Source organism: Panthera pardus, unplaced genomic scaffold (assembly GCF_024362965.1).
Source record: "Panthera pardus isolate Hobbes unplaced genomic scaffold, ASM2436296v1 HiC_scaffold_7, whole genome shotgun sequence".
NCBI classification, from domain to species: Eukaryota; Metazoa; Chordata; class Mammalia; order Carnivora; family Felidae; genus Panthera; species Panthera pardus.
In genome coordinates, this window is record NW_026527002.1 from 9,591,189 (window position 1) to 9,616,390 (window position 25,202).

Here is a 25,202-nt window from a genome sequence, read left to right on the forward strand (position 1 = left end):
TCTTTCCCATCCGGAGCTGGCAAATGAGGGCAACAGAGGGGCTGTGTTAAATGTGGCGAAATCTAATTACCGCTTGATTTATAGCCACATCCACGCTATAGCTGAGGGGCGAGTTCCCTGCCATGAAACACACTCCGCTGGTTATGGGCTGGCTGAAGGGCTCTGCTGTCCTCCGCCGGCCTCTGCAGAAGGGCTGCTCTCCTTGGCGAGGACACCGGGCCGGCTTACAGGTCCACAGCCTGGACGACATCATGCCAGGGCCCCTCAGGCACATGATGCTGGCATGGGTGAGGTCCTGCTGGGCTTGCTGGACACACACACACACACACACACACACACACACGCACAATGCACATTGAGAGCTCCGTGCAACGTTTTTTTTGGCAAGGCTGCTCTTGTCCATTTCCAGGACATGGGGAACTGAAACTAGCTTATTTTCCTAAAGAATAGAACTGGAGGCCCTGCCCTCTTCCTCATTCTTCTCGTGCTGTTGTGCCTCAAGCTTGAGGACCCGCATTCTCCAAAGTGGAATGCTTTCCATCGAGAGACCCCCTTTTGTGACCTGCCCCGCCGCCCCCCCCCCTTCTCGGTCACCTGCAGAAGCCCCTGCGAAGGCTCAGGAGCTCAGAGGCAATCGTGTGGCTTCATGGTTGCAAAGGCGCCTGTCAGGGTCCCCTACCAGCGCGCCCCTGATTCGACCAGCCCCTGCTGGCAGCCTTGAGGTCACAGACCTCTCGGTTCTTGAACTGTGGAGTGGTGACAATAGTCAGTATCTGCCTCACAGAGTCATTGCGAGGATTGAGCGATTAATGGGTTCGTCCATGGGGCCACGTACGCAGACGGTATTCAGTGAAGTGTAGCTGTTCCTGGGCCGGAACTTCACGGGAGACTAGCCTCAGTCCTGTGTTCTCTTGTTTCTTCTTTTCACCCGCCCTCACAGGTGGGCAGCTTGCATTGCTTTGAATTTCAGACGCATTGTCACTGGGGACAGGAGCTTTATCACTGATACGTTTTAGCATCGTCTGCGTGCAGCTTGACTTTTTTTTTTAATTTTCTGTAGACAGTGCACCCCCTTATTAGCTTAAGGGGGCCAGCACCCCTCCCCTCTCAAAGCTGTGAAATAGCTGTCCACACAACTTTCTATCTAAGCAAAAACTGAGTCTTAAAGAAATTAAGTAATTTTACCTACCTTCCGGTAACCAGTAAGGAATAGAACAGATAATTCGAGCCCAAGACTGTCGTAAAGCCTCCTCTGGCCTCAAGACGCTTCGCCGTGAGCTTATTTCTGTGACACACAAGTCAGAGAAAATGGCAAGTGGATACAGTCTGTTCGTATCAAATATGTTTTGATTTCTTCCAGAAAACTGCTTTATTACAAACATGAGACAAATAAAAGAAAAATTGGTCAGGTAAAGGCAGAAGACGCAAAAATAACTTACCGGAAAGGCATTTTAAATGGGTGCTAACAGCAGTTAACTGTTGGAAATGAGCTTTCCCAGGGCCTATAAGTAGAAAAAGAGATTCTCAGGCCTGATAAAGTCATCTAAAGATAAAGGTACAATGTGACATTCGCGTGCGTAAACTGTACCTGACATAAACTCATGTCGAATTGAGTTCTCATTTCTTCCTTATGTGTACGCGGCATTCTACATAGAAATAAGAGGTTGAAAAATTCAGAAGAACTTAAAATAAAAATAGTTTTGTGAAGGTGTGAAATTGGTAATAAAACCTTGAACACTTTGTAGTGAGACTCTGTTGGTAATAACTGGGTTTTTTATACAATATGGGATTTTTGGGGGGGTAAAATTTACAGATCTTTAGTGTCCAGTCTGGTAAGGAAGGTCTAACAAACCCAAACACTCTTACAACGCCCCTAATAAAAATGTGGACCCTTTCCTTCACTCCCACAAGTTCTCTCTTGCCGTTTTGCAGCCCTGTTTCCCCTTTTCTGCTCCAGATGAAATCATTGTTCTGATTTCTATCACCGTAAGTTAGTTTTATCTTTTTTTAAATCGTGTATCGGTGAAATCACAGTAAATGCCCTTTGTCCTGTTTCCTTTCACTCAATATCATGTCTTGGAGATTCATCCATGTTGTTGTCTCTCTCAGTGGCTGGGTCCTTTTACAGCTGAGTGGCACCCCATTGTGTGTAAATAGCGCGATTGGGTTTTCTCTGATCTTCTGTTAATGGATAGTTGGCTTGTTGCCAGTTGGACATTTTGAATCAAATTGCTACGAGCATCGCTCAACTGGACAGATGTTTTCCTGCATCTCGGACACGACCCCTGAGTGGAATTGCGGGCTCAGAGGCCAGATGTTTGATTAACTTCCGACTGTCCCATTAGCACCACGTGAAAGTTCCAGTTATTCCACGTCTTTGCGGACATTTGGTGTTGGCTCTTTATTTTCAGTGATTTGAGTGGCTGCGAATTGATGTGGTTTGAAGTGATGGGGTTCAGAGCCGGCGGCCCGGAAAGAAATCTTGAGACGATTTTGGTGCAAAAAAAAGGTGATTTTGTCAAAGCACAGGGATGTGACCTGTGGGCAGAAAGAGCTGCACTGGTGTTATGACGGGTGACGGATTTTATACTTTTAGTTGGGGGTTAGGGACGGCATAAGTCTCTAAGGAATTTTGGAAGCAAGGTTTCCAGGACCTTGAGGAGGCTAGCTCTGGTTAGGAAAAGGTCATTTACGACTGTCTCGTAAACTCTCAGTCATGACACCCTCCAGATGTAGATCAGTGGGCCATATGCTTGGAAACATATATCTTGGAGAGGTAGAGATAAATAAAGGACGTTTCCAAACGAATTTCTATATGTTAAAGTAGACTCACAGGATCCTAGGGGGTCGGGCTAAGATTGTCTATTTCCCTTAGCCGAGTGTCCAGTCCACATCAAGACAGTGGAGCTCTCAGAAGAAGGTCAGCCTGCCTGTCTCAAGGACTTGCCAGTTGTAGGGAAATTTAACTTTGCCTTTGTTTCCCACATCATGAGCTAGTGTCTTTTGGGGTTTAAGTTTGTGTTTCCCTCACGACTGATGGTGATGAGTACCTACCTCTTTGTGTGCTTACACGTCTTTTGTGTATCTTCTTTTGCCAAGTGTCTGTTCAAGCCTTTTTTCCCCTTTTAAAAGTGGGACTGTTGGTCTTTCTGTTACTGGTTTGTAGTTCTTTATTGTTTCTGTCTAAAAGTTCTTTTTCAGATGTAAGTAATAGACCTACTTCTCCCGTTTGGCGTTTGCCTTTTCATTTTTTCGATAGTGTCACTTGATGAGCAGAAGTTTTGACTTTGGTCAAAGACCAATTTGTTAATTAAAAAAATGTTTTTTAATGTTTATTTTTGAGAGAGAGACAGGGTGTGAGTGGGGAAGGGGCAGAGAGAGAGAGGGGGAGACACAGAATCCGAAGCAGGCTTCCGGCTCTGAGCTGTCAGCACAGAGCCCGACGTGGGACTTGAACCCACAAACCGCGAGATCATGACCTGAGCCGAAGTCGGGCGCTTAACCGACCGAGCCGCCCAGGCACCCCATCAATTTGTCAATTTTTTAACAGTGTTTTTCGTGGCTCTAGAAAATTTTTATCTCCTTCGGGGTTGCAAAAATATTTTCATCTGATTTTTCTAGGAGTTTTGCAGTTTTGGGTTTTAACTTGTAGGTCTATGATCTATCTCCGGTTTAGTAAGGGTCAAAGTTTACTATTTTTCTAATGAGTATCTAGCTGTTCCATCATCATTTATTGAAATACATTTCATTCTCCATTGAATTGTCCGAGTGCCTTTTTCAAAACTCAGTTGTGTATTTGTGGATCTATTTCTGGACTCTTCTGGGTCATTGCTCTAACAGTTGCTTCTTACTAACACCACAGCGTTGGCCTTTCAGTGTCTTGCTGGAACAGCTTAGTGTCCTTCCCGAGGAGGGGGAGGACACTTTCTTATCAGTGGCAACACAGGTGACTCACCATCTAGGTTCCACACAGTGGGACGCATGAACACAAAGTGTGAAACATCACGGATGTTTGACGCTGACATGGAATTTTGCAGGTGGAATGTGTTTTGCAGTTGGATGAGTTCGGTTTATTCAGATATGAAAAATTTGGTGTAATACATTCCATTTCACTGCAATTTGGGTCAGAGAACAATGCTGAAAAGAAATATGTACGAAGGCCTGAGTGAGCACAGACTACAGAGCAGCCCCAAACTAGTAAATCAAAAAAGGAAGATCGGTTAATTGATATTCCAATTAATATCACACAGCTGGGTCCAACCAGGGTTCAAAATGACGGTGTTTCAGTACAGCTCCCTCTTGGTTGTCGGTGCAGTATTTTTTCTTCCTTGAAAGATACATCCTTTCCAAAAGGTACACAGCATTAACATCTTTTGGCCTCTTTGGGGAAAACAGAAATTACGTTTGTTTCCGAAGGAAAAAAAATCAGAGAAGAAATTCTGTGTCAGCTCCATTGCTGAAAATGAGGACATTTGAAGAACAGTAGCAACTACAAATCAGGAAAGGTCTTCCCTCTCTGTGCTTCCTTCCCTGGCCTGTCCTCGGCTGGGGTTTGAGGCAGGAGGTGTTGGCCCTCTCATCTGGAGCATCCGAAGGAGTTGGAGTGTCGATTCTCATCCATTGGGGCCCCCATCACTAATGGCGGAGAAGCAAAACCCGTAAGATTTTTCTGTCTACTTCACCCCAAAAGCCAGGATCCACCCTTTTGACTGGAAGCGCTGTGCTCATTATAGACAAAATAAAATTGACTAAGAACCACTGTCTGTACCCCCAGCTCATCCTCTTGGAACGCCAGGAACCCCCTTTTAAAGCCTGGCATCGACTCACATCACATCCTCAAATTGTATTTGCTCTTAAACACCATTAAAAAACAAATGCAAAGATTATGCTTAGCCTTTGGAGGAAGATGACTGAAACGGCCCGTGCTGCTTTAGAAAATGCGGTGAATACCATCAAGGTATCAGGTGGGCAGTTTCTCTCGCCACCCTCTGAGCTCCTATGGTGCTTTTCCGCTCACCTGTTAGGTACTTTATGCCATTTATTCCTATTGCAGACCATTTCTGTGATGTTAACTTAAAAGCCTTCTATGTAATTTAGTACACAATCCACTTGTGTAGGCTTGACTCAGACTTTATGATAAAAAGCATTCATCACGTGCTGTTCCATGGAAAAGGAATTTAAACTCTCCTCTTCAGAAGAAGACCTGCCTGCAGTAGAAATAAAATAGCTTCTCCCTGAATGGAGCGCTGATTTGGCAAAGATCACGAGCAGTCAAGTCAAGAGGAATGTAATTGACTGCCTGAAATTTAAATTAGCTTGTAATCTGACTTTGAAAATAAAGCCGAAGAGAGACGCGAGAAAGTTTCCTGAAGGTGAATTCATGTCCTTCCCATCACTTCCAGTTTCAAAGTTAATAACATACCCACGATAAAAGTAATATGCAGTGAAGCTTATCTTTTCCTGTGCTTGTTCTTCCTGATATACTGACGCTGTGCTTAGAAAACATACCCTACAGAAAGAGAACCCACGTCCGCAGAAATGATTTTCAGATATCGCCACAGATTTACACACTGTTTCGGTAATGTTTGGAGGAGGAACTTTCCCCTTTATTGTGTCCATAAAGCATAAAGTGACAACCCAAGAAAGAACCTTAAGTAAGTAACACAGATTTTCTTGTTTGCTTAGAAAGTCGTCAGATGTTCATAGTTTCAGAAGATTCTTTCTCTTCAAATAACTTATTCATTCTTGAAGGACACGTTATTTTTTTCTCCTTAAAATCACTGAGTGGTAAAACGCTCCAGGAGCGGAACATGAGTTAAAGGAAAAGGGTTCCCTAATTATTGTCACTGCCTTTATTATGTAATGAAAAATTGCTTCTTTGCTCTAAAAGAAAACATGGAAAGAATGTGTACATTTGGAAGTAGGAACAGGAGACATATAGGGAATCCAGATACAGAAACTGGTCACCGTGTAAGAAAAACTTAACATTCGGGGTGCCTGGGTGGCTCAGTGGGTTGGGTGTCCGACTTCGGCTCAGGTCATGATCTCATGGTTTGTGAGTTTGAGCCCCGTGTCGGGCTCTGTGCTGACAGCTCAGAGCCTGGAGCCCGCTTCGGATTCTGTGTCTCCCTCTCTCTCTGCCCCACCCCTGCTCACGCTCTGTCTCTGTCTCAAAAATAAATAAACATTAAAAAAAACACTTAACACTCAAAAAAGAAACTGGGGGTGATTATTTTCAGCAGGAAAAAAAAGTCTTAACTTTAAAGGTAATTACACACTTAATAGTATATATAGATGGAGTAGGGCTCAGGTTGCTGCAAGGCAGATTTCTTTTAAAAAAATCCCACTTGCACATTAATTTCTATTGTGGAACTTAAAAAATTGGTCCCTAGATATAATAAAATTATCTTCAAAATATACACGTGTAAATGGAAATATCTTTCTGACAAAACCATTGAACCATTATCTATTAATGATACTGAGCTAGGGTTCACAAGATTTTTTAAACTGTGAAAGTAAAAACAGTATCTAGGCAGACACTCTAAAAGGGGATTGTTTCTCTTTACCTTATTTTAAACTTGATTCCTGCTGTAGTAGCAACAATCCATAAAGTTTCAGACACCTGCCAAGGTCCCAGTCGATCTTGAAGCATGCTAATGTTTCTAACTTTATATCCAAAGAAATTATTTTCCATTTTCTACAGCACTTAAACTTACTGGCTTCTTTCCAGACGTCTGAACCTGGCCATGTCTTCCAAGTATGTAAGAACGCTTTTAGATAAAAGGAGAGAATTATCCAAATAACTAAGGTAAGGACTATCTGAGCTGCACTTAGCAATGAGGGCTTGTGTGAGTGCCAGCAGAGGCTTGCCCTGATGTCTAATAATCATCAGCAAATTGGCTGACAATCCAGGCTGAACTTTTGGTTCCTACTCTAATGGTTTGACTTACGGCTGAGAACAATTAGCTCATCAAAATCGTGGTTGCTGAGGCTGCTGCTTACTGGCCGATTCCTCACCTGCTGGTTAGCAAGGCTGAGTTGCAGACTGGCTGTAGGCTAGATCTGTCCACTGGGGCGGGGGGGGGGGCAACAAGAATCTCCAGGCCGAGACATTACAGGGGCTCTACTCATTAAACACTGGCCACCCTAGGTTTTTCTTTTCCTTGGGTGGGAGTGGGAAAAAACACAAAGCTTTAGTAAATAATTTATGTTAGTGATAGCACAGTAGAAAAATTTTTTAAATTCAGTATAATATTCCATTAATTTTATACCCCATAATGTATGTAACCGATTGGCTATTGTTGAATGGGATTTCCTTTCTCTTTTGACTCTCCAAGGGATACTGTGATATGACAAATACCGTCACTCTATACATTTTTTCATATATCCTCAATTATTTCTAATTTATTTTTGCATATGGTCTGTAGGATGATTTCCCCATGGTGAATGGCCAGGGGTAAAGGTATACACATTTGTCACATTTTCAAGACATTTTCCCACATTGCCCCCAGGAAAAAAAAAAAAAAGCCATGCTCATTTAAGTTCCAGGATTTCTAGATGTTACTAACAAGCTCTTAACAGTATCACATTTCCCCTCTGGGTTGCACGCAGGGCATGATGTATTTATATTATATACTTATGTATATATTACGTATTTATATTATGTACTTCTTTTTCTAAGAGAGGGTCGGTTTCTCTAATAACATGAATATCATTTGGCCTGGATGTTTAATTTTGCCATCAGCCAAGTGTGGAGAACTTAATGTTTACAAAATGCTGGGTACTCTCTAAATGCTTGTTGTATATATTAACTCACTTAATCCACATAATATCCTCATGTTGTAGATGAGAACATTCAAGCATGGAGAAGTTAAGTAATTTACCCAAGGTGGCCAGCTGGAAAGTAGTAGATTGGTATAAAGTATAATGGGATAGGAGGTGAGAAGTACATGATGATGTTATTCTAGCAACATAATTTCCCCCAAAGAATATCATTCAGGAGGATATAACTTCCAAAGTTTTCATATGACCCCTTTCAAGACACGTATCCTTAGGCTTTAAAGGAAACTTTAAACGTTTCAGAAAGACCCCAGATGAATTTCATAGCAAATGATATTTGGATGAAGTAACCTTTCAAAGTTAGTAACGTTAAAACATAATAATGAACATTTCATACGATACATACTTGAAGTGATTCCTTGAAGCTGTTGCTTAAAATAGCAGTATGCTTCAGTCATGCAAGATTATATGCCTTGATTTTTGGACGGTAATTGTAGAGATGCCCTCAAGAACGGGGGCTGATACTATGCAGAACTGCTTACAATTATAGGAAGCTTCATTTAACTGAAATATTTACGCATGCCGCTTTAGGAGTCAAAGCTACGATTTAGGACGTTAGTCCATTTATTGTAATTTAAAGTTGTGTAGGAATTATCGATGGTCAGTAGAGAAAGAGTCCAAGCCTGAGTCCTTTTGGTAGAACAGAGATTGTTGATAAGGTAAACACCTTCACATCCAAGAAGATGCCTGTCAGTGTCCATAAACCCTGGTATGATTTGAGAACAGAAGAAAAGGTAATATGCTTAGGAATATTACTGCAAGCCAATTCAAAGTTTATTATATTATTCTATATAAGATTATTTATGTGTATATATTATATATGATATGTGTGATGTATTTATACATTATTGTTATTTTTATATATAATATATATATAAGATATATATAAGATTATTTAATAATATTTAATTATTATACCCATGGGGTAATTAATTTTTTGTGTATAAGAACAAACATGATTTTAGCGAGAAAAGGAGCAAAATGGGAACAAATTGGAGTTCCTGAGCAAGTCCTAGTTTATGGCTCCCTTTTCTGATTTCCCTTCCTTCCCAACAAGCTCTCTGGTGCTCATTGCCTCCCTCACCTGTAAATTCCATCAAGGAAGACGGTATATCTCAACCCATGATCACATAAGTAGGGGCCCAATATACATTTCTCGAGCTACTGAGGCAATGTCTCCTTACTATTTTTAGGTTTTCAAATAACCCTCTCTTCCTTGTCCTAAACTTACATTTCTTAAAGGCTACAAGTCAGAATGCTGAGGATTAATCTTACTGGTTATTTATTTTTAAGTTTATTTATTTACTTTGAGAGAGAAAGAGAGAGAGAGAGAGAGAGAGAGAGAGAGGAAAAAGCACACGTGGGGAAGGGGCAGAGAGAGAGGGAGAGAGAATCCCAAGCAGGCTCCGTGCTGTCAGCACAGAGCCCAACTCGGGGCTTGAACGCACGAACTGTGAGATCATGACCTGAGCCAAAACCGAGAGCTGGACGCTTAACCAACTGAGCCGCCCAGGCACCCCTCTTATCGGTTATTTAAAATCATTCCCATTAAGGTATAGATCACTGATGTCTTATTCCACCACCATGGTTGTGTTGTTGTTATTGTTAAAGTTTCTTAGTGATATTAATTTTTAATTGCTCGAATGTCCATTCGTGCAAGGCTCCCTGCTGTCCACATGTGTGTTCTGATACCAACATGTAATTACACACGCATGAAATGTCCTTGTGCGTTCTGCCTCATCGGCTGGAAAAAAAAAAAACCCATGTTTGACTTGTAACCATGTATAAATATAAGTGAAAGGAAGGTAGGAGTTTTGGTTTCTGGAGAATATAGAAGTTCTTTTATTATGCAGTGCTTAAGTTCCTGTGAGTTATTATGCAATGCTTAAATTCCTGTGCGTTGAGATACTTTTAACACTCCCTGTAATTGACTGTTGGACTTTGTAATTAAGAAACAATCATTTGGGTGGAAATGGGCTGCTGTAGGAAATAGCTGAATCGAAAAGATGCTTTCCTCAGAATGTTGTGTTTGTGAGTTAGATGCAAAATGAAATCATCTTACGACGATTTTTCTTAATCTGCTGTTCATTAGGCACGGAAGTGTGCTTTTTGCGTCGGAATTTCAAAAGTTGCTTCTGTCACCCTAATCGTTTAGTTTCTCAGGTCTGGGGGGGGTGGGGGGAAAGCCCCTTTTGCACTACGTATCCCAGCTCTCTTCTTAACCCCGTGGACCTGCGCGGAAGCACCTCTGTGGGTTCTTCTTAATTCACGCTGAATGTTGAGACTACCATCCTCTAAACAGGTGCAGGAGCTCACCCCCAGGGCAGGAGACTTGTTACTTCTTGTGCACAGCAGGCGTAGGAGGCCCGTTTTCCTGTAGGAGGACAAAGTCCTGGCTGGTTAGTTTTAGAACGCGAGGAGGTTTGGGGGCTGGGCAGCCCTACGTGGCCTGCTAAGGTTGTAGGCGCTTGGTACTTGGGCATCCTTGGGGTCAGGGTGCAGTACAAAAGGGTATGGGACATTGCAGAGGTCAATTTTGTCTGTATAAACTTTTTTGAGGGTTAGTCCCATACCTAAGGAATTCTTTGTTCTCTTTTTCCCCCAAGTGACTACTTACCTCTGGGCCTGAGAAACCAGTTACATTCTTGGTTAAATCGGCATGATAGGGCTAATCCCCGTGCAGTGTTGACCTATGATTAGGTCGTGTCAAAGTCCAAAGCCCTAAATTCGGTGGTCCGCTGGGTGGGCTGGGGTGGAGAACTGGAAGAGAGGCTGAGAGCAGACAGGGCCTCATAGGTTTGTTATAGGGGGATACAGCAGGAAAGGGGCCCAAGGAAATGGGGAGAGGGGGCCCCTGGGAAACAGTCCGTCCAAGTGCTGTGGTCAAGTACCACCGACTGGTGCTGTCCAGCCCTGCACTTGTGGATCTTGTGAAGTCCCTCCGCGAGGGTGTTTGGGCCGCCCTGGGTCCTTGTTGACAGGACAGATGCCGAGAGTGCGAGGATGTCGGAAAGGCTCTACTCTGCGAGCGACTGCTAGCCATTCACAGCCAGCCTCCTGGACAGAGTCTCTCTGGAGCTAGCCGCCCCGCAAATTCATACCTCCTTAGCTGTCTCACTGTCCCCTACCTTCCCGTCTCTCTCCGCCGGTACTATAAAATATGAATCGTTCGGAGAAAAAGAAAGACAAGCAAAGGCGATGGCGCAGACAAGGCTTTGAGAAGACCCTACAGGATGCACGGCTGGATTGGAAACCGAGGCGCACTGAGAAGACTCACACCGGCTGCTTACGAGGGCTGGCAAGATGGTCGTCCAGACATAATCATCTTCCTCAGCAGGTGGCTTCCCAGGAGGCCCCGAGAGCTGACTCACACGACGGCATCCTGTGTTGATGGACGAAGGAACGTCGGAGGCCCTGTTTGCACAGCAGGGGTCACTTCGTGGCACACGGGGCAGTGTGCGAAGCATCCGAATGAAGAGGGGGTGCTGAGGACCGCACCTGGTCTTTGGCACGGGTGGGGGAATTCCCAGCAGCCCATTTTGGTCTTTCCCAGCCTGTCCACGTTACACCTGCTTCAGGCACCCGTGTGCTGCCTTCTAAAAAGAAAGAAAGAAGGGAAGGAAGAGAAGGAAGGAAGGAAGGAAGGAAGGAAGGAAGGCCAGTGTTTGGGTGTTATGAACAGAGAAGGAAAGAGCACTATACTTCCTAACTACTCATATGCTGTTCCATCAGTTGTCCCACCCCTGGTAGCCAGAGGAGACTTTCACAGCCTGGGCGTGCTTCTCTTTCCCTTGGAGCTGGGAGTCGGTGGTATGCTAAAGCCCTTCAAATGGTCTGGGGGGAGCTGATCGTTAGCACCTCTGCCCAGTCCCACGCGCAGCGACTGCACGGTGGTTGGTGGCTTGAAACCCCACGATGGAAATGCGGCTGGTCAGGGCCACGCCATCCCAGGCTAGCTGTTCTGATACTGGCCAGCCCGTACTCCGCGTGGGCTGGGATCCGTGGCACGCCTCGGACCACCAATCAACCGCTGGTCCTTGCTCCTTCCTTTGGCAGAGCCGGGAGAGGAGAGCTGAGCTGCGGCTCCCATCAGCCAAGTGGGAGAATCCTTGGCCATGGAGGCCCAGCTTGTGAGCAGCCCTCCCCACGGTGGAACCGGATCTGGTTCCTCAGAGCAGAAGCAGCTTTCCTGGACCCCTTGCGGCAAGTTGGAGTCTGACAAACAACCAAAATACAGACACCTCGGATCAGTCTAAAGTTATCTAGGAGCCATACGCTTAGAAAGAATCATTTTTAGTGTGGGAACTCTGGTTTCCTTTCCAAGGGAAGAAGAAAACTCTAACAGAACTCTGTATGCAAAGTCTCGATGCTTACGCTTTCCTCTCTTCATTCTCCAAGGTTAGAGAACCAAAACAGAACTGGGGGATTCCATTCAGGGAGGTTGATGCCCGTGGTGCGTGACTGCTCCTCCTTGCCCAGTGTGGCACACGTGAGATGCACACGTTTCTGTTCTTTGTCCAGGGCAGCAGGGCAAGCGAAGGTTTTGACTTAGAAGATTGTGGGAACCTCTTACTCTAGAAAGAACCGAAAAGGAATCAGCAGTCATATTTTCAGAAGGCTTGGACCAAACTCCCTTCCTTCCTTCTCTGGTGGATGTGGTTTCCGGCTGTGTCTCCAAGTCCCTCCTTTGCCCTCCAGTCCCACCAGCCTCTCCAGGACCTTGACACACCCCTGGCCCTCACCCACACTCCTTCAGCCACAGACCGGTCACCCCACCCCCCACTTACATGCTTTCACAGCACCCCCTGCCCCCCCCCCCCCACAGCGCTTCACAAGGGTTTACTGCCATCAGGGTTGCTCATTTGTTAATGAATCACTTGATGTTCATCTCCCTCATTAGAATGGAAGCTCCATTAAGAATCTGAACGCTCTGACTCCTCCCTGTGCCGCTGTTGTCAATGTCCAGCCCGGTCTTTGCGCGCAGGAGGTGCCAAGCACTGTTCGTTGAGGGGGCGAATGGCTTTTCAGAATCAAGGACGAGTTGACAAAAGTTCAAAGACAAAAGTGCTCGTTCCGGAGGTTAAAACCAAATATATAGGCTCGCCCAGCAGAGTGGCAGTAAGAAAGATTACCAATTAACTGTTACCCGGTTTCAAACAAATATTGGTTCTAAACATGTGGAAAGATAAGACCGAAGAAAGGACAGTCGCTTCCGTCTCTCAGAAAGGGTCTGTTTAATGCTTCTACCAAACAGGCATGAGAGAAATTAATCAAACAGCTTTTTAAAGTGCCTTTTTTTGAGCTAGCAGTCTGTTAAATGAAGGGGAAGGCAGAGCTGTTCGATGTTTCCTAGATAAATGCCTGGAAGTGTTACTAGTCTGTATCCTGGCAGCCTCTGGGGAGCTGTGCCTTAGGCCAAATCACTGAAGCCAATTCCTCTTGGAGTTTTAGCTCCTGATGATGCTGATTGCGCTTTGATAATTCAGTGGTCGATGCTTCCAAGTTAACGCACGCGGCAATACTTTCCTTCAGCAGACTTGTCTCCATCAAGTTTCCCCCGACTTTGTGTCTGTGTGTACGTTTCTACACCCTTTTTCATTCTTAAGTTGATGGGCCATGAGTTTCTGTGCTCTCCTTTGGAGTTTATGGGCCATGTCTTGCCTTTCACTAGCTTATTTCCCAAACAGGTTGTGGGACACAAAGACTGGTGGATGAAAAATGATCCTTAGGCAGGATTCCTTTTCTATGGCCGCTGATTAATCCCTGGGGATATTTGGTTCCTTAGAGCAAATCATAGTGCCTTTTGAGAATGTCAGCTTTCTATCAAGGTTTTCAAATAAAAAGCAGAGCAAAATAAAACTATAGAAATGAGAAGTTTGCCCAGTATCGTCGGATCAGAACTTAACTGGTAGAACATACCAGTTTCTGGGAATTACTGAAAGAACATTGAACAGATTAACAGATTTGATAAATATCATCCCGGGATTGTTAATTTTGTGGCACATACAAGAAAGAAATGACTTTCAGGGAAAACAAATGTGTAAGTAGGCTGCAGGGACAAAAGTTGCCTTTGACTCGCTGACTTCTCTCCTCTCCCCTTCTCACATAAATTTGTCAATTTAAATTTAACCAAACCGCTCATTACCAACTTTCCACAATTTATATTCCATAGAAAACACTTTCAAAATGTATATCATATAATCCATATTGCAAGTCGTAAATGAAATACAATTATATGCCCATAATTTCCTGAAAAGTCCTTTTAAGATCGGTTCTTACAGAATCAAGTGAAATTGTAGCAATTACATAGGCAAAAAGAAGGAGGTGTCATTTTTTTTTTGTTACTAGAGTGAATACAATAGTGATTCTCTGTGATTAATCAAGTCTGCCATTAGCTTGTCACTGTTAATTCTAAATGGTGTTTCTGACAAAATTCCACAGTGGAGAAGTGGTTAGATACTTTTTTAGAGTAGTGTGATACTGGAAAAGAAGGTAGGTAATAGGACGTCGTGAAAAGATTGCTGCTATTAATAATAGCTTGATGAGAACTCACTGTGTGCCAGTCCCCGTGCTAAGTGCTAATAGCCCATTGACAATAATCCTGCAAGGTGTCTCGCATTATTGCCTCTGAGACACAGAGAAATCCAGTCCCTTGCCCAGTCACAAAGGTAGGAAATAGCTGATCCAGAACTTAAACCCAGCCAGTTTGCCACTTAGATGCATGCCCTTTAGGTTTGCATCAAACCATCCCTGACAGGATTTGGCTTCTAGAACTGATTCTACCGTTAAACCGTGAGGTGGGCAAATGTATTTAATTTTTGCTTTTATAATGACTTCTGATAACCCTTTTCCATCCCTTGTAACTCTGAATTATTATTCATCACGAGAATCAAGATTATGACTTTTGACACCTTGAGTAGCCCTTTTCCCCGATGGACACAAACGTGCATGGTATTTCCAATGATATTGAGAGATTAATTAGCACTTTAGGACAAATGAGTGGCAAATTGCTAACCCAGGGTAAATAAAGTGAGGCGCAGATTTTAGAGGACTTGGATTTTAATATCCTCACGGTATCGATTTTATGATTTCTCCCTGCTGGCTTCTGTGAAGTTGAAGGAAGCTGGTGGCACGGCACATCGATTTCACCACTCTTTGTTTCTCCAGACTGGAGAGAACACAGGCACGCGCTTGTAAGAAACACTTCTCGTTTACGAGGTGATGCATCCATCTTCAAAATGACAGGAAATCAAGATGATTTTTGTCTGTGGGGTTTTAATTTATTAAAATGCAATTTGCCTCTGTGCTTTTGCTCTAAGAGCTCTGTGCTAGCAAACTAGCTATAATTAGATTAGCAGCCTGCTAAGCGCTGGTGACAGCCTGCGCCTCAGAGAGCATGTGCTGGATTCTGCATGAGCCTCTCCTCATTGGTTGCTCGCCCTGCTGCTCGCCAGTTTGATAGGTTTCCACAGTACTCTTTATGCTGCATTGGAGACATAGATACAGAGATACTCTACTGTGTTCTTGCGACGGCGGAGGTGCTTGGCTGCTGACAGTAAAGGAGGAGGAAGGCACCGGAGAGAAGGTGTCCGTCTTTGTTGTAGTTCATCGGAGGCACCGGCTGCCGGCTCCCGGAGATCACTGAAGAAGTTTCAGTTCATGGTAATTACTTTGAGGCTTTATCTGGCAGGAAAAAAACAGGGCCATGCGTGAAATGAAGTGCGTTCGTCATGTCCTCCGTTTAATTTGATCTTGCTTTTGTTAATATCACGCGTGCTCCAGCTTTCCCAGACTGTAATGTGTTCTCCTGGAGAAGGCTTGGCTGGTAAACAGCTCCCCTGTTCACGAAGGAATATTGTTTTTACCTGGATTCAAGAGTGCAGGTAGCGGGGGATGATTCTTATTGGTTCTCTCCTGTTTTGGAAAGTCCGATGTTGCCTCAATTTAGGTGGCTTTGGAGGTGCGTTTCAGTAGCCGGGTGACTTTGTTTGCATGGAGTCCAGACCCTCATGAATAATGAGCAATCGAGGAGAGTTCAGTGAAACACACTTTGATGAGGACGGGGGAGCGATTCTCCCGGTGTCGGCGCAGAAGTAATGTGCTATTGTTTCTTCAAAGATGTGTGCAGCCTTCATTTTGGATGGCTTTCTTTGTTTCACTGTTTGTAATTCCCATTAAGCCTTTTTAATATGGAGAATATTAGCATATCCCATTGTGCCAAAAATACGTAGAGGTGCGTATTCAGCTGTGCCAAAGAGAGAATTTTTCACTCGGGGCTTTTGTTTCACAGGGATGTTACGTTGCTTTCGGAGTTGAAATGAAATCACAGAAAGGTGGGGTTCTGACCACTTTGACTGAGGTCTGACGACGTTTGAAAATTTCTATGCATGGTCGCCTGGACTGTTTTCCAAATCAAACCCTACCTAATCTTAAATTGTGTAATGAAGGTAGTATAGTCTGGAGGAAAAATATCTAAATGGCCAAGGCTGAGCTTCACGAAACCCAGACAAACGCAGCGTGAGTTTTTGTTTCTCAGCGTACCTTCGCCATAGAGCTGTTTGATTCAGAAGAACCCCTTGTTATCATCTGGTCCTCAAACTTAACAATTGATGTCCTTACCGTTGCCGACTGTGGAGACCAGAGAAACTTGTGTATTGACTCACCAGTCACACGGCTGGCTGGCTGCCACCATGCGTCTGGTCTGCTATCAGTGGAGAGCCCTGCTGATATCTGAAGGCTGTCAGGAATTATTGCCCTGCTCCTGAAAAGCCAAACAGTGCCATTTAAGTATTTTGTTAAAATGACTGCTTTGATTGAAAGCTACGATCTGGTTGGAAGGGCTTCTGTAAATTCTTAGGCAGAGGAAAACTTCAGAATACTAACTGTGCTTCACTCCCCACCACCCGGATCCCCTCCCTAGTCTATCCGGAGGTTGTAATAAATTGTCTAATGTGACATTTCTCCCAAGTCACAGTTTTAAGGAAAAAAATAAAGAATATATCAAGAAAGGGGGTCATTTATGGTAATGCAGCGTCATCTATAAATAACAAAGTTTGGCAGTCACTCATTGTAAGGCAGGGGCTCTCTGTGACTACGGGCAGTGGCAGCGTTTTGGTTTTAAGATAGCACGTGTGACGGGATGAATGTGGGAAGGGTCGCCCTCCCGAGAGCTCTGACTTCCTGTTTGGACTCCCCTGACCCCAGCCACGCCTGGTTCTGACTTCAGAAGGTTGCGTCGCCGTGGCGGGAGCGCAGTTGGTTACGGTGATCGTGCTGTCCTTCACACGGCCTGACCCCTCTCTCCAGTTACAGCCCTCCATCCTTTGCCTGACATGCTTCCTGCTGCAGGTGTGGAAAATAACCTGCATTTGACAGTTGGGCGTGGACACTCGTCTGCACAAGAATAAATTGATGCGGCTCCATAACTGCCTGTCCTCCTTCTCCTTCTGCTAATCTCCCGAAACCCCTCCTTAATCACCTTAGTCTTACAGAATTTCCAAGAAGGAAGCTGCCTGAAGAGTAAATTATTGTTGTCCTGCATAACCATTGTAAACCTCCCTTTTGAGCACAGCCCCACTTAGCATTTGGGAAGCTGTGGGAAATAGTTGTAAATGACGTTGATTCTCAAGGGCTGGATCTTAAAAGACTTTCTGTGTCTAGAAGGAACTTCTTAAAAATGTGATGTAACTATAAATGCACACGGATATTGTGTAAGGTACTATGATATCCCAAAGGGCCTTTTAACATATACTAAAGGGGCATTTTTCAAATAGCACTAAACAAAATGCCAGCCATCTTTTCTTAGAGTACCAAAACCTACACTTTTATCCTTCAGATCAATTACTACCTGTTTTTACTACGTTCAGAGGATTCTTTATGTAGTTCTGAAATGAGAAAGTAAAAATAAGTTTCTTAGACACTTTAAAATTTTGTTCTGCCCATCCTTGTAATTCTGTGGCTCTTTACTGCTGAGAGAACGGCATTTCTGACCAATCAAAAATAAGTCCGTTAGGGGCGCCTGGGTGGCTCAGTCGGTTAAGCGGCCGACTTCAGCTCAGGTCACGATCTCGCGGTCCGTGAGTTCGAGCCCCACGTCGGGCTCTGGGCTGATGGCTCAGAGCCTGGAGCCTGCTTCCGATTCTGTATCTCCCTCTCTCTCTGCCCCTCCCCTGTTCATGCTCTGTCTCTCTCTGTCTCAAAAATAAATAAAACGTTAAAAAAAAATTTAAAAACAAAACAAAAATAAGTCGGTTAGCATGAACTAGAATATAAAATGTATAATTTTTTAAATTAAAACATCAAGGGCTACTTCCTGACTTTTTCTCCTAGGGGCTTGTAATCATAGCCGAAAAAAATGGTAGTGAGTTTAAAAACAAAAAGTCATTCCACATAGAATAGGATGTGCCACAAAGCCCGTGGGCTGATCGCAGCCTGAAAATAATTGCAGAAAAGAAAGAGCAAGGTGTCGTACATGGTCTTGGATGTGAGGGTTGTGGTATGGCACCTCGAGGTGGCTTTCTGGCCAGATGCTTGGGCATCTGTGATGGCAAAAAGCAAGGGACATCTGTCCTTAGCAAGTGATTAATATCTCAGGATTGACCCCCCCCCCCCCAGATTTGCCTGGGTTGGAAAAATATTTGAAGAGACACGGGGCTCTCATTTAAGTGTATTTCATTTTTTTTATTATTTTACTCTGTGATTATGTGCACCTACCAAGTGCCAGGTTCTGCGCTAAGCATTCATGAGACAAGGATAGAAGACACAGCTCTGTGGTAGAGGAGAGACCGTGAAATAAATAATAATAGGGGATAAGAGAACAGAGGCGTTTAGCTTGGTGATCCCAAGGAGAAAGGGCAGGGAGGGAAGGCTTCAGGAGAAGAGAGATGGTAACGCCCGGCCCCCCATCCAGAACTTTCTGATTGCCACTCACTTTGCACCACATCCACCAGAGCTAATGTCTTGTAGGAGTTGGCGTGGGCCACAGGGCTGTTCCGTAGCTTATATTGACTTTCAGTTTTACTGTGTGCTCCTATTTGTGATCTGTAATGAATGTCCTGAAGATAAACCGTCGTTTTTTTTTCCCTTCTGCACCTTTGCAGAATGCACCCTGGATTGTTGCACGGAAGTATTTATGTTTTAGTAGATTTACATAACATGGGACTTAAAAAAGACTTTTTTGAGGCATCCAGTAATTTAAATGTACCTCGTAATTTAAAAATCCATCTTCAAGGAATCTCAAAATACCTTCATTACTGTTGTACTCCCGAGCAATTCAGTGATGACTTTTGCAACCGTGTGCCTTGCCAGGAATAATCTTTTGCTCTTAGAGGCCTGTTGACTCTTTTGTGGGAGTCATTTATTTTGTCGATGCTCACTAAAGACAGGCTTGTAAAGTTGGGGCGTGGATGATAACACTTGCCTTTGGCCTTACTATGATGAAGGCCTTCTGCTTTCCTTTCCTTATACATTTCATCGAATTTAGGCGTCTTTTAAATCGTGCCAAATGTGGGGGGAAGGTCCACTTTAAGGACAAGTTTGCATTAGATCTTCCACCAGTGAACCGTCTGCGTGGATACGGGTCCTGCATTTCCGATATTCGGAACCCGCAGTCAGAATTCTGCAGTGTTTTGCTCTAGTCGGGCCTCCGTATCCACGTTTTCACATCTGTCGTATCGCAGCCTTGACTTCCCTCTGCCTTCGCTCTACTGCTACTCTCTGTGTTGGACGTATTCTCCTTCGGAGCTGACCACCAGAGGCAGCAGCTGGGAGCGGGCCTGCTGGCCTCTGGGAAACAGCCCCCTTCCATTTTTCTCCTGTCTTGAATTGTTTCTTTCCAGGCTCCTTCTTTTCTGCCCACCTGTTAAGTAGGTATCCCAAAAGTTCTGTGCTTCATCAGCTTCTCTGACACCTGCTTTCCACTGGTTGGTTCGTCCATTGCCACAGACTTAGCCACTACTTTTGGGTCCCCGCATGTCCCCTGCTCCAGTCCTAGCAGCCTCCTGGGCTCCTTGTGCCTCAGGGCCCTGGCTGCCCCCTCTGCCTGGAATGTGCCTCCCCCAGTAGACCCCTGGCTAGCTCCCCCGCTGCCTTCAGATGTCTCCAGCCGCCATGGTAGCGGGACATTTCTGAGAATATAGTCTCCCCTCACTGGAATGTAGACGCTGAGGTCAGACATTTTTCCCTTCACCCACAGAGCCTAGAATAGAACTTGGTTCATAGAAAGTGCTCTGCCAGTACTTGAGAATGAATGAATGAATAATGAATGAATGAATACTATCATGGGGGCTTGACAGTGCAGGTAGGGGTACTCCTGGAGCTCTGCCCCAGCCAGCCGAGTGGTTTTTGTGAAGCCCCTTACCTGAGCGGGCCTGTTTCCCGTTCTGAAGGGGGGGGGGGGGGGGCGCTACCAGATGGCCCTGAGGCCATTTGACATGCGAACACCCTGTCAGACCTTGGGTAGACTCAGACTCGGGATGTTCAGGGCAGCAGTTCCAGAAATGAGATGACGTCCTGTCAGCCTTTATTTATGTGACTTCTCACAACTCAGCGTGCAGATTCTTCTATATAATTGCCGCCCGTGGTTAAATGTCTCCTTAAAAGCGTAGCTGAGGTGAGCAAAAAACCCTTCGCCTCTAAGTGAAGTGTGTGAGAACTAACACATTTTGGTGTACCTACCTGTTTGTTATCTGTTTTTTTTTTTTTTAATTCATGCGCCCATTTTTAAAAGAACCATCATTTTCCATTGCTATATATATCTAGTAGCCTGCCTATTTCTGTCAAATAAAAAAGCAATAGCAGTTTTTTCTCTATTTTCAGATATTACATGCTGCAGAGAGTAGCTTAAGGTAGAAAGGATTCCCTGTGACTTCTGCCTACCGTCCATAAAATACTCATTCCTCTTTCAAGTAAGTACATTGCTTGATTTGGACCCGTTCTGAGCAGAAGGTATTGATTCGCTCTGAAAACCTGTGACATTATTACATTAAGACAAAGAGGCTGAGAGGCTGAGGTTTCAGATATTTTGCTGTCTGACCAAAAAAGAAAAAAGACAAAGAAAAAAAAAAGGAGTTCCTGTCTTGGAGGTCTCTACCAGGACTAAAAGTAACAGTAACCTTGATTTACTTTTGCTTTTCCAAGGAATTCCATGATATGTCTTCTATGTATTTGCTTAGTAGTGATGGTTTTTTTCAAAGGCCGTGTTGTATTTACCAATAATCAGTGACCAGCTACTCGTCACTGCGTGGGTTTGAAGGCGACATTAACAAGCGAACATCTTTGTACTTTAATGAAAAGTACACTGTCTATGGTCGGGGAATGAAATGGTGTTTTCTGACAGGCCGAATGGTGTAGGGCCAGCATTAAGTGCCCTGGGAGTTTTGGGGAGAGAGAGTTTTGCAGGATGGCTCCCAAAGGAGGCCATGTCAAGAGGCCAGAACCTAATGGCCAGCCAGGGGACAGACCGAGAAGGCCGGGGGCAAGTGTTGGCAGATAGCCAACAGCTATGGAAATGTGCGTGCTTCATGAAGAGACTGCTGGGCATCTCGTCCCGCGTCCACACCACCCCAGGATTCCTTCCTGGTCTCCAGAGCTGATGGAGAGCCTGGAAACATCCTAGAACCAGACCCATTTTCCCCCGAAGGAAGCAAGGACGTGGATGAACAGTGGTCAGGGTCCAGATGGTTCCTCCCTTTTCCAGAGGGGCTGAGAGTTCGATATCACCAAACGAGGACATTGGAAATGTTTAGGAAATAGAGAGACAGCTCTCCAGTTAACTGATGTCTGCAGTCACTTAAGCAGTGGTAAGGCACAGACGTCACGAGAGCACAGTCTTAACCTCAGCGCCATATTCCCAAGTGGCCACAAGCTCCGATTTGATCGACAGCCTTCCTCAAGCCTCTTTTCCAGCATCCATATGAATCGGGCCATTGCTCGTATAGTATTTCATGCATTCTGTAGTTTATTATTCCTGCATTATGCATGACATTGTTGGGTAGATGTTACCACTGTCCAGGAACTTCAGAATCTAATTTAGGCTGACAGGTAAGAACCGGCCTGTGCCAGGTGGAATTCTGCCATCTGTGGAGAGAGAGGCATTACAGAAAAAGCCAACAGTGCCCCCCAGTGATATGCCCTGAAATCCATCACCATATTACCTTATCTTCTCATCCCGGATATAAGAAGTGCTGAGAGGAAAGCCCTAGGCTCCTGTTGGCTGGAAGGAACTCCACGCCCTCCATCCCCCGGTCTGAGATTGCAAAACTGCCCCTGCACACAGGATTTAAGAGGGAGTGCCTCCAGCAGGGCCCCGTGTTCTCCACTCGGCCTCATTCGAGGAGCCCACCCATCCCGATGTGCCCACAAGGGAGGGGGTTTTCTGGGACAGGTGCTAAAAGCAGGCCCCCCACAAATGGGCCTGTGGGTCCCTTTTATGATTCCCAGCTCCCGTGCTTTTTCAGACACCGCCGTGCGATGTTAATGCCCGGGGGGGGCTCGCTCCTGAGAGCAGGTGAATTTGCGACCCTGGTAGCCAGGAAAACACTGAGGGGTTGAGTAGACACGAGTGTGAACTCAGCTCCACTGCTTACCAACCCTGCGAACGGACTTTACTTCTCTGAGCCTCAGTTGCCCACATGCCAGCTAAGATAACAGCAAGCTAGTAGGGGTTTGGAGAAGGCCAAGGACATAGCTGTGGCAGTGCCTGGTTCCGTAGAGGCATGCAAGAGGTGAAGGAACGTCCTTTCTCCCTCCCAGACAGCTTCCGGAGAAGACAGGCAGTTACTGTCCCAGGCACAGCCGTCTTGAGTTTGTCGATATTTGTCAATATTCTCATTTAGCTGAGGTCCTGCATGGGAGAGATGAGAAAGGATCCAGCCACGTTGACTCATTAATGCGATGTCGCCTGGGTTGGAGACACTAACTCTTGGCCCTGTGTCTAAGTCAGTTAATTGTACACAAGCCGATTTCAGTTGTTTCTCTGCTGGTTTTCCCGTAAATAAGATGGAAACATTTACTTCAAAAGGGCTCTAAGAGATCGTTGTTGAAAAGCATAGTTTTTGTCTCGCCATCCAAATGTTTTCAACTGTTTGGGGTGGTTTTTGCATTTGAAGTGTATTAAAACTTTGTTTTGTTTCTGCGTTCTTGAAATAGAGATAGGTAACCCTATGGAGACCTAGGTACGAATCTTGTCATTCGCGTTTTTCATGATCACTCAAGACGTGCATTTAAGATTACGTTGTTTTTTTTTTTAAAAAATTTTTTTTCAACTTTTTTTTATTTATTTTTGGGACAGAGAGAGACAGAACGGGGCATGAACGGGGGAGGGGCAGAGAGAGAGGGAGACACAGAATCGGAAACAGGCTCCAGGCTCCGAGCCATCGGCCCAGAGCCTGACGCGGGGCTCGAACTCACGGACCGCGAGATCGTGACCTGGCTGAAGTCGGACGCTTAACCGACTGCGCCACCCAGGCGCCCCCTTTTTTTTTTTTTTTTTTAATTTTTTTTTTCAACGTTTTTTTTATTTATTTTTGGGACAGAGAGAGACAGAGCATGAACGGGGGAGGGGCAGAGAGAGAGGGAGACACAGAATCGGAAACAGTAAGATTACGTTGTTTTTAAGAGTACAAGGTGTGGGGGTGCCTGGGTGGCTCAGTCGGTTAAGTGGCCGACTTCGGCTCAGGTCATGATCTCACGGTCCGTGAGTTCGAGCCCCGCGTCGGGCTCTGTGCTGACAGCTCAGACCCTGGAGCCCGTTTCAGATTCTGTGTCTCCCTCTCTCTCTGACCCTCCCCTGCTCATGCTCTGTCTCTCTCTGTCTCAAAAATAAATAAACGTTAAAAAAAAAATTAAAAAAAAAAAAGAGTACAAGGTGTGTCTTTTTAAAACATGGTTCCTTACTCAAGGAAACTAAAAAAGAAAAGAAAGGCATAAAATGACCTTGCAGTGTTCTCTTGGTTAAACTTTTGAGTTTTTTCAGTCTAGAATATGAAACCCCCTGTATAATGTTTATGTAAGTCGCCGTGAAAGAAACAAACGGTTTCTATGCATTATCCGTGTGATTACAATTTGAGGAAATAAGTTACAGTGTTTTAGTTTCTTATTATTGGAATCAAACTTAAGCAACTGATAAAGGCAGTTTCGCCTGGAAAGCTTCCTTTTCCAAAACTTCTCTGGCACAGATTTTTGTTCCTTCGTAGCGTGAGTGCTGGGTACTTGAGACATTGCCGGGAGCAAAAGCAACCTTTGCCTGCTTTTTGTGTGTGTTAAATGCTCCTGACCAAAAATCCGGGCTAGTTTTCCCCAAACCGCTGTTTCTCCATTTTAGTGTCTCCTGACGCTGGTCCTCCCTAACGAAAGATTTGTTCCTTGTCCATGACTCATCCACCTTTCACGCCAGCATCTCTGACTTTTTGCCTTTTCCCAGATCAGCTCTTTGCCAAGCAAATGACTCAGAGCTCAAGTTCCACCGGTACAGTCAGGTGTGGCTCTCCCAAAGCCGGCTCAGCTGACCTTGAGCAAGGTCTCCCCAGGAGCCAGGGAAGCCAGCGGCGGTAATGAGACCCGCCGTGCAGCCCAGTGGAGCCAGGCTTTGACCTTGCTTGGTGCTTTTTAAAAAAGCAGAGGAAGAGGAGGGGCATCCTCTGGGAAAAAGTAGCTGGGATTTTACTTGTCTTATTCTCCTTCACAAAAATCATATAGGCTTCTGTGAAGTTAGACGTAGGGATATTCTCCTCTCTAAAATAAAATAGTCCTATACTCAGACGGAAAGTAGAATTCTGTTTTTGAGGATTTAACGCGTATTTATTATGAAATTCAAGAGGCCACTACTGATGGCAATTTAAATTGTTAAATTGCCAGTTATTTGGCATATTTGAAATGCTCTTTTTTAATCAAATGAAAGAACTTCTGTAAGTTACTGTGTGCCCATAGTTTTTTGTTGTTGTTAATTACTAGTGACTATTACAGTATACATCAGTTCATTGTCGATGTAGTCACTGCTTTTCTTTTTTTTTAAGTGTATTTATTTATTTTGAGAGAGAGAGAGAGAAAGTGGGGGAGGGACAGAGAGAGAGGGAGAGAGAGAATCCCAAGCAGGTTCCACATGGTCTGCCTGATGCAGGGCTTGAACTCACAAACTGTGAGATCATGGCCTGAGCCGAAGAGTCAGATGCTTAACTGACTGAGCCACCCAGGCCCTTAGTCACTGGTTTTCTACAAAGATTAGAAGAAGAGCTAAGCCCATGGTCCGTGGAAGGCCTACCTGGGGAGTGCTGTGCTAGAGGCATCCTGTGCCTCATCCGCTTACTTGCCCTGCAGAGAAGGCTTTAAGAATCTTCATCGTGTGGATGAGGATGCAAGAACTGAAG

General features: G+C 44.8%; 1 protein-coding gene across 8 annotated transcripts in view; it reads left to right on the plus strand.

Annotated features, from left to right (window-relative positions):
- The window catches only part of FAM110B (family with sequence similarity 110 member B), a 141,402-nt gene that overhangs the window by 59,962 nt on the left and 56,238 nt on the right, over positions 1–25,202 (plus strand). Inside the window, exons 3-4 of one of the 8 annotated variants that reach the window (XR_008420058.1) lie at positions 6,731–6,808; positions 15,294–15,501. The exons of 3 other annotated variants lie outside the window; for them this stretch is intronic. The gene's annotated coding sequence lies outside the window, so the exon portion shown is untranslated. Of the gene's footprint in view, positions 1–6,730; positions 6,809–15,293; positions 15,502–20,655; positions 20,745–25,202 lie in introns of those variants that run through there. 4 more of the 8 variants (XM_053896548.1, XR_008420057.1, XM_053896549.1 and 1 more) reach the window with 4 other exon arrangements.